The sequence below is a fragment of the Phyllostomus hastatus genome, unplaced genomic scaffold (genome assembly GCF_019186645.2).
Source record: "Phyllostomus hastatus isolate PE091 unplaced genomic scaffold, TTU_PhHast_1.1 phas_contig_29, whole genome shotgun sequence".
NCBI classification, from domain to species: domain Eukaryota; kingdom Metazoa; phylum Chordata; class Mammalia; order Chiroptera; family Phyllostomidae; genus Phyllostomus; species Phyllostomus hastatus.
In genome coordinates, this window is record NW_025333835.1 from 22,210,130 (window position 1) to 22,220,594 (window position 10,465).

Consider the following 10,465-nt stretch of genomic DNA (forward strand, 5'->3'; position numbering starts at 1 on the left):
ATTGTGACTTTTGCAGTTCATAAGTAACATTTGTTTCACAGAAAGAGAAATGAGATTTTCACTGTTATTCATTTTCACATAGAAGGGAGATATCACTACAGTGATGACTCTTAGAAAGCAATGATAATTCAAATGCTCATTTTCACCAGAGCCTGCACAGGAAGGAATACAAATATTATGTATATATAAAATATATTTGTATTATATATTGTATATATATATATCTGTTATATATTTACTTTATATATAACAGATTATATATATTCTCATATATAGGAAGAAATACAAATATATCTAAATATTTGCACTATATATATTTGTATATATTTGCTATATATGTTTATTTTACAGATAACAAATTTGCATATACATTTGTTATATATATAATATATAACATATTTGTATTTCTATAGTGTTTTTTCAAGCAGAGCTCATTTCCTTATTAAGGATTGTGTGGAGAAATCCCCATAAAATTCTGAGGGCCTTATATTATAAGAATATCAACCAGCCATGTGAGTTTTTTCCTTGTGCACCTTTAAGGTTTTGTTACTCTTGTGGAAACCAAAATGCATATGACATACATTGGTATATTTTGTTGTTGTTCATCTTTCTTAGTGTTCTTGAGCTGATTTGATTTGTGAGAATTCTTTGTCATTAATTTGGCATAATTTTGGCATTTACTATAATATTTCAAATATTTCTGTCTCATTCTTTCTCTCTTGTCCTGGGTTCTTCCTTGAAATTGACTGATTCTCTCTTAATCTAGGTCAAGCCAACTACAGTCATTGAAGGTCTCCTTTACCTTGTACTGTGGTTTCCCTTTTTTGCTTTTGTTAGGGTTAGTCTTATAGTTTTCATCTCTCTGCTTAAATTATTCATCTCATCTTTCATGCTGCCCATCTTTTCTATTTGAGCCTTTAATATATTAATCATGGTTATTTAAAATTCAGTTAGTTTTCAAGTCTGTTTTATATCTAAGTTGCTGTGCTGAGTACTTTTTTCTTAGAAGTGGGCTTTGTTTCTTTCTTTCTTTTTATTTTAAAGCTGGGCAGCTTGTGTAGGAAAGAGGAGACTAACTGAAATAGATTTTATGTTTAAAAAGGGGCACATCAGTACTCCATCAAACCTTATAGTGTGAAGTTTGCAGTTAATCTTGTAAAAAATGTGTCTGGGGCCCTGGCCAAGTAGCTCAATTGGTTGGCATGCCAGTCTGATACATCAAGGTTGTAGGCTCTGTCTCTGGTCAGAGCACATACAGGGAGCAACCAATGAATGAATAAATAAGTAATAATCAGTTACTTATATCTCAAGCTAGATTTTCTCATTTGAACAATGCAATACTATGAAATAAGTTAACAAAACCCTATTAATTTAGATTTATTTATTTTTTTAAGATTTTTAAAAAAGATTTTATTTATTTAATTTTAGAGAGAGAAGGGAGGGAGAAAGAGAGAGAGAGAGAGAAACATCAATGTGCAGTTGCTGGGGGCCTTGGCCTGCAACCCAGGCATGTGCTTTGACTGGGAATTGAACCTGGGATGCTTTGGTTCACAGCCCACACTCAATCCACTGAGCTATACCAGCCAGGGCTGTAGATTTATTTTTATATCTAGGTAGCTAACATCCCACCTCTCTTGTGAACTACCTCACATGCCAAAAGGTTATACAGCCTTTTCTCCTCTACCCCTTCAACTGTTTTAGCAAAGCTTCATTGTTTTGACAATTTTAAAAAAATAGCAGTATCTGGGATTCCAGCCAAAGGAACCAGAGCACAGGGCAGAGCCTTGGTCCTGTGCCCTCCAGGAATGGCTGGATGAGGCTGGCTTCATTTTGCTTGCGACAGTCCATGCTGAAAGCCTTGATGTAGGTGCTTTAAGGTACATGTCGCATATAGAAATTTTCTGTTGTATGGTCATGGACAAATTATTCAACTATTCACTGTATAAGAAAATGAAATGTAAGTGTACAGAGCAAAAAATTAACCTACTTGTAACATATGAACAGCAATAAATTTAAATATGTAAAAATTAAACTTGCATATAAACATAAAAATTATACCATAACAAAAGACTTAGATCCAGCTGTATTGTTTTCTTTATGCTTCTTTCTTATGTTAGAAATGAACATTTTTGTTTCATTGGAAGCAACCATTTCTTAGGACTATTACAAGGGAAGTACTTTATACTTCTTTAGGTTGTCAAATTTTTAAGTATTATGTCCTATTGAAGTAGCAATTTAAGAGTATCTAGTTTGCATTTTCTGAACTTTGATGGTAGCTCTTTCCTTTCTTAGAAATATACTTTTAAAACAGTTTATTAATTTTCATTGTGAGTAGTTTAATATATCTACTTTGATGAACAGAAGAAAGGAGACTTGATTTCCAGAAGTGATAAGGTACAGTCATCTCCACGGAGAGCTTTAAGAGGCAAAGGGAAGGTTAAAGTTAGTGAGACTGTTGTCATAGACTTGGAAGTTCTACAGAATCATGGGAGGGACAAAGGTTACTCGGGGCCTTAGCACTCTCTCATAGCCAATGTTCATTGATCTGGCACATTTGACAGCAGAAATTTAACAATCAAATATTGTTCTTCTCAACATTATAATGCTGCCTTTCTTGGTGACTATAAATTACTATGAGAACTATACCACTATATTCATTTATTTATATGAGTACATTTATATAATTATATTCATTTCGTTATATGAGTATGAGATATATGAGACAAAGGTAATATTGATTCTTTCAATAGGATGTTACTTATTTATTTTGCTTGATGCAAGTGATAAAATCTTGTTTTAGAATAATTTGTACTATTCTAGGTATATTAATAACTTAATGGATAATGCTATCAATAACACCACTAGCATTGCTTTAAACAAGATAAATTTATGTCAAGAAATATTAACTGAATAGTTAGGAAGAGGCTCTGCAAGACAGAACTGCAGACTTAAAAGGCATTTAGGCAAATCTGTATATGAGAAGTTCACGATGAGCATAGAAGCTAATAATGAAAGTAAACAATTGAGTGGTACAAAGTAAGCACAATAATTATTTGTTTAATCTGGGTATGCATTTTATGATAAAATAGAAAATGCTTCAGGGTTTAAGAGTTGAAATTCAACCATTTTTTATGGAGAAGTAACTGAGATGAACTTGGAAGAATTAAGCAAATGGTGATAGTCTGAACAAGGATGTGGATAGTAGGAATAAAAAATAAAGTGGAATGAATTGGCAAGAAAAGTGATTAGGCTTGAAGTGACCAAGAAAGCAGGAACCAGGACTATAGTAGATACTTTCATGTGGGTGATGAATCTTCCAAAAATACAAGGAACAGGGTGAAGGCTAAAATCTTGAAAACAGAAATTGTTTATCATTCAAAGCTTTGTTGTTAGTATCTGGCCCTGTGCCTAACACACCATAATTCAAAATCTTGGGAGGGACAGATGGAGGGAATGAAGGAAGAGAGGGAGGGAGGGAGGGAGGGAGGGAGGAAGGAAGGAAGGAAGGAAAAGGTGAAAGAAAGTTTGGAAAGAAAGAAGACTACAAATTCCTTATGATGTTAGAGGTTGTTTTGTCATGAAAGATCTTTAAAACAAAGACTGTTAAGAGAGAGGAAGCAGAACAATTTTTTTAAGATTGTGGAGAGTGCGGCTGGCATGGAAAACACTAATGTTTCCTCTTTGCAGGAATATCTTAAAAGAATGACAGAATGACCTACCTCAGAGAATGTACGAAGAGACACACATTAATGTAATTAAGATTCAGCTATTGAACTGAAGTGAAAAAATGTACAATGAAGAAAGTCTAAACATAGATTGGTTAACATTGTCTCTTTTCCAACTGAGCATTTATTCAACAAAACTATTATCCATAACTGTCATAGCTTGGCAGTTTGATTTGAATCCACACTCAGCAAATTGTTAGGTCAGTCTTATTTCTGACTGGTCAAATATTTAAACCTCACAATATACTGATTGATCCTAAACTGACATTACAGGCTCAGCTGAAAATTCACCTTTTTGGAACACAACATTTGGAAGGTCCCATATAAGTTAGGTTGATGATTTAAGTCCTTCAACTATGTGCCTGTGAATTCTTTCCCAAATCCCAAGATGACTTTATTATCAATTCACAGGTGCTACACCATTTGTTATAAGAACAGTATTTATAAGGTAAAGAAAATGCTTGGTGCATTTTATTTCACACTCTTATTAAATCTACATAAGCACAGAAGCAGAATCATTATAAACTCAAATGTGAACTTTAAATAAGACTTTAACCTCAGGGATTTGCATGTCAGAATGAATTTAGAGCCATTGAGAGAATCAGGAATGAGATACAGTTTCTATAAGTAATAGCATTGCTTTTCCAAATCTCCCATCTTCCCATGTGTGCTAAAGAAAATACAAAGGTGAGAATATTCAGATTACTGGCATAGGGGGTTTTATTTGAACATGTGGTTTAATGAAATGCAAATAGAAAAAATCCTATGGTGCAAGAATATGAATATTTAATGAGCCACTTTTATAGGAGAATTATTTGACAGGATGCATTTCAACAGCAGCGGACAAAGGGCCTTGAGTTGCAAAAACAATTCTAACCAAAAATGGACAGAGCCTCAGTACTTGGAAAATAGTGTTCTATTAGCACTTTGAATTTACACAAATGAGAACATGTTTATCTTCATATTTTTAATGCTCTTTTTGCTGCTAGGCATGAACATCAAGATATATTTATATTCAATTATTTCTTCACATATAATAATATCAATATTTATTTTGGATTAGTTGATATGACATGAGTTTTATCCATAGTATTGAAAAACACACCCCCTTACATATAAACTCCAAATTTGTAGCTTATTTTTTTGGAAGCATAAATTGATTATATTTAAAAATCCACGTTTATTCTTTCACAGAGGAATTGAATTCTTGTTCTCTCTCCTATGTTATTCCATAAAATAAAGAATAAAATGTCATTTAAAAATTATTTTTACTCCATCTTTCTGCTCCTGATATTAGTAAAAACATAAAATTGGTCTACTTTTAGTAGTAGTAAATATAGGGTTTAATCTGAAGTATTTCAGATACATTAGCCTATGAAAGAAATTAAAATAATTTAGAAATTATTGTCTTAAGTAAAAAAAAGAAGCTCAGAAGTTTTAATTGAAACTTAAAAGATATAATTTTTAATATTCACTGGTGCTTTGACTAAGAAGAATGACTGACATGGTATGATCTATATTTGATGTTACTTTTCATTCTGGTGAATTGAGAATATACTATAGAATTAACTACTAGTTTTACTTGCTTACTTTGTTTCCTCTCACCAATAACACTGGATTCTTTTTTTATGATTTTGTTAAAAGTAAAAGAAATGTAATTTCATAGATTTTCTCATTTCATCAACTGGGGAGGACATGAATCAAAAGAATTTGTCCAAAAGTAGGAACTACATACAGCTGCAACTGGTAAAAAGTTAGACTTTGATTCAGAAAAAAGAGAGAGAGAAAGGGAAGTCATTTAAAGTATTTTAAGCAGAAAAGTGATAGGAGTCACATTGTAAAAGGATTACTTGGACTGTGATATGGAAGACAGAAATCAGAAGTCTAAGCAAGGGCAGTAGCGAGGAATGCAGTCAGGAGACAGTGATGATGGTGATTTGGACCGAGGTGTTAATAGTGTGGGCAGTGAGAGTGGGAAGAGTCTGTGTGTGTTTCAAAGACACAGGCACAGAGTTTGCTGATGAATTTAGAGTCAGCAAAAAAGAGGGAAAGTAAACATAGCCAGTGTGAATTAATGTGATGAAGAAACTCAGTCAATAAAACTATCTGTTTTGTGTGCTAGATTAATAAGGAGTGGCCTCCACTTACCAGTAGGGAAAAAATGACAATTCCTACATATACAGAAACATAAATAAAGTTTAAAGGGATGTGTAATAAGCAAAATTATTTAAGCCAAAGTATTTGTACATGAGAAATTATTAATGAAGGAGTTACCTGTATTTTGTATACATCAAAAGACTACCAGCTGGTTAAGTGTATGTGTGAAAACTAAGAAGGCCATTCATGTGGAGAGTAAATATAGCATCTAATGATGAGATTAGGTTCACTGTAAAATGTGAAACAGTTATAGTATAAATAGTATAAATTGTGTGTTTCAATATGTACTGGTACCTTTGCGTGTGTCACCACACACTGTGATACTGTGATTCAGATCTTTCTAATTTTACTTTTTCCCAAGATTCCAGCTTAAAGAAGCCCATTAACTACAAATTTAACTAGAATGACTTCAAAGGATTGAAAAAAAATTACTGTGACAAAAAAAACTAGGGGTTGAAAGTTCCAGGCCTCAGATAACATGTAAATGAATGATGCTCAAATAAGAACTACTTCTCATTTAGATATTTTGTTGTTGTTGTTGTCTGTTTCTTTTACTTTGATTTTATCAGTGACCTACTAATGTAATTATACACAGAAACTAGCCCAGAGTGGATAGACTAAACAAATGAGTTTTATTTTTATAGTAAAACTTAATTATTTCATTGGATTATTTGTATAGGTAGAAATGGAGAAAGATGGAATTAAAAATTACTGAGTAACCAGTATGTAACAAACTTTTTAATATGTGATGTTTTAATTCTTACAATAACTCCATGTCTGTGTTTGATGATGTCTCCATATTAAGATGAGAAAATAATACATGTAGTTCAGAGACATTTAAGTAACTTGCTTTTAGTTTTCTCTGATAATTGATGGTAGAATCAATAAGCAAATCCAGTTTAGATCCAGTGTGAAACCTCCTTTGAGTAATCTTGGCTAATTAAACAAATTAATGTTCTAGCCATGAAAGTATTCTCCCAATAATAAATAACCTGAAAAAATGTTATTGTGATATTGTTCTTCATTTACTTACCATTTTTAGAAAGAACAGTTAATAAAAAACATCAGTAATTATCGAATACTTATATTCTCTTATTTTGCTCCTTATCCTCTGTTTATACAGCTTGAAAAATTAATTTATCCATACCTATTTTCTCATTTCTTGATGATGTGTCAAGTTGAATGATTTCACCGAGCTGTTGATAACATTATATGCCACCTTACACTTGGGAACGTGCTATTGTCTACAATTTAATTACTGAGTTATCGTACATTTGCCATGCATATGTTTATAAATTGAATCTATTGTCAATCATTTATTTTTTTCTTCTGTGGAAAAAAAATCTATTTCTACCATATGCTGCCGAAATAATTTTTCTTCTTTGTTAACTTTAGAATTACAAGAAGTGTTCTTTATTGTTTGACATTGTTTCCAAATTCATTTAAAAACATTTTTATTTGTCATTTGAACAAGACATCAGAAATGCCTTTCTGGTTCAACAGCTCTCATTTTAGGAAACAATAATTTAAAATTATGAGTAAAGCTAAAATTAACTTTAGCTTAGTTTCCTTGTTCCTAAATGATTTTTATTCATGGCTTTATTAAAGGCTTATAAAGCATTCAATTTAAACCACATGCAAGCCAGCATAGGCTGCTGTCTTGCTGCTGTTTGAGACCCTCCCTCCCTACCCCTCACCTGTCCCTGCTGCTGCATTGCCAAGCTGTCGCTATCTAACCAATTGCCTCTGGTCAAGCTGAGTGCAAAAAGGAAGGGGGTTATTGTGAGAGCGGACTTCCATGTACCTATGAAGAATAACAAGATAATAGAACCAGAGGATCAATGCTATCCTAAGCATCAAATTCTACTTGGACACAGGAGCCGAGTCAGTTCTTCTCATGAGCCACCTGGGCCAGCCTGACAGTGTCCCCATACCTGACAAGTACTCTGTGGAGTCAATTGCTGCTGAACTCAAATCTCTGCTGGGCAAGGATGTTTTTTATCCTTGAAGAGCTGTGTGGCCCTTGAAGTGGAGAAAGCTTGTACTGAGCCAGCCACTGGGCTTGTCATCCTGCTGGAGAACCTTCATTTTCCTGTGGAGGAAGAATGGAAAGGAAAAGATGCTTCTGGGAACAAGGTTGAAGCCCAACCAGAAAAAATAAAAGCTTTCTGAGTGTCATTTTTTAAGCTAGGGGATGTCTATGTGCATGATGCTTTTGGCACTGCTTACCAGACCCATAGCTCCATGGTAGAGTCAGTCTGCCACAGAAAGCTAGAGATGTTTTGATGAAGAAGGAGCTGAACTATGGCCTTGGAGAGCTCAGTGCAAACCTTCCTGGATATTATGGGGGGAGCTAAAGTTACAGACTAGATCCAGCTGACCACTAATATGCTGGGCAAAATCACTGAAATCATTGTTGATGATGGGATGGTGTTTACTTTCCTTAAGTGCTCAAAATGACATGGAGATTGGCACTTCTGTGTTTGTTGAAAGTGAAGCCGAATATCCTCACAGACCTGATATCCAAAGCTGAGAAGATGGAGTGAAGATTACCTTGCCTGTTGACTTTGTTGTTGGTGACAAGTTTGATGATAATACCAAGACTGGCCAAGTCACTGGGCCCTCCAGCACACCTGCTGGTGGGATGGGCTTGTACTGTGGTCCTGAGAGTAGCAATAAGTATGCTGAGGCTGTTGCTAGGGCCAAACAGGTTGCGTGGACTGGATCTGTGAATGCATTTGAATGAGAAGCTTTTGCCCAAAGGGACCAAAGTAAGGTGATGAAAGCCACTTCTGGGGGTTGCACCCCTATCTTAGGTGGTAGAGATGCTGCCACTTACTGTGCCAAAGAGAACAGAGAGGATCATGTCAGTCATGTGAGCCCTGGAGTGGTGCTCTGGGAGTTCAAGTCCTTCCTGAGGCAGATGCTCTCAGCAATGTTTACTACTTTCCTGCCTTTTGATTCCTGTGCACATTCCCTAAGTCAGCTTGGTGTTTTCCACCTCTCCACGTGGCATTAGCTAAAATCTTCCCCAGTGTCAAGATCCACCCAGTGACCAAGAGGTGCTGCATCCCTGGGAATCCTTAAACAGTCAGGCAGCATCTCAGCTCAGCTGCACAGCACCCTGGATTTGCCCATATTCTTCAAACTCTCACTTGAATTTCTTAGTGACTAAACCACTGCACACTCTGATATATGTAGAGTTTGTCTGTTGAAAGAAAGTGAGCTGTTAGGTTAGTTCTCTTTTTGGAGTAGCTTAATCAGCTTTGTCATTATTTCACTACACATGGAAACAACAAAAAATTCCAGTCGTAAGGAGGAAGGGAATGAGGTTGGTGGTCTATTCAATAAATTATAAAACTATCCATTGAAACTGGGGAACATAAAGCACATTTAATCCATTGTAACAACTTTTAGCCAAATTTTCTAAAAAAATCTATAATTTTTATCAGAAACAGCTTTCACTCTGTATTGTAATAATTGTGGGATGTTTGTCTTTTATTCCAACCAAACACCTCACATTTTAGCGATCTGACTCTGGGAGGTAATATATAAAACTAAAGTAAAATTTTTGTCAACCTGAATTAGGGAGCATAAATCAGAGTTTTTAACATTTATCATCAGTAAATGACTACCCAATGATATTATGCATTGTTTTGGGTGATAGTATTGTAAAGAACTGTTCTGCCTTTCTCTTTTTATCTCCTTCTTGGTACACAGGTGACCACAAGCCTCTAAAGCCTTGGTGCAAGACTGATGAACATGCTGAGTCATTTAATTTCTAGTTTTCCAGATAGTATACGATATCATCTAATATTATCTATTAAATTCTCTATTCCAGTCAGAATTTCTCAAGTTAATCACTTAGTAAAATTGTATTTGACTTGAAGCAGTGATTATGAATTCAGTTGCTTTATATATTGTGGTGTTCTCCTAACAAAATTCGAGAATTCAGGAAAAAAATGAGACTACATTGGTCCAGATTAAATACAATAGTTTTGACCTTGCAATACAATAAACTTTCTCTCTGGAAACCAAATGGCCATCACATATAACACAAGATTAATGTTAAATAAAAGCATTTGTATTTCAAATAAACTTTTAGAACTATAGTTTATCAGATATAAATTAAATATGACAGGCTATTAATAGTCATACAAAGGGTAAAAATTACCCATGAAAGAATCCCTTTAACATCTTAAAATTGAATAAGGAGCCATGGTATGGCTACCTCCATGATAACCTTATGTTTACCATATGAAGCTCCTCTGGGAAATTGCTCTTCTTGTCTCTTGCTATATTATATGCTGTTCTTGTCTCTCGCTGTATTATATTCAGGACACAAAAAACATTAACTTGAAAGCAGTAATAACTATTTAACTTGGATGCTTGAGATTTCTTCTCAGAAAAGAGACCTATTGCTTGGGATAATGCAGTTAGAAAGGTCATCATGTGTTTGTATTTAACTTGCCATTCTACGTTTGTTCAAATAAGATGATTTAACTAAAACCCCAGTGGTTGCTCAGCATCAGAGAGTTTATTGGGACTACATCACTTTTGTTCCACATAGAACTAATTTTGCT

The 10,465-nt window shown here is 34.3% G+C and overlaps 1 pseudogene; it reads left to right on the forward strand.

Annotated features, from left to right (window-relative positions):
- The first annotated feature begins 5,632 nt into the window (after positions 1-5,632).
- LOC123818714 lies at positions 5,633-8,843 on the forward strand (annotated as a pseudogene).
- Positions 8,844-10,465: the final 1,622 nt, after the last annotated feature.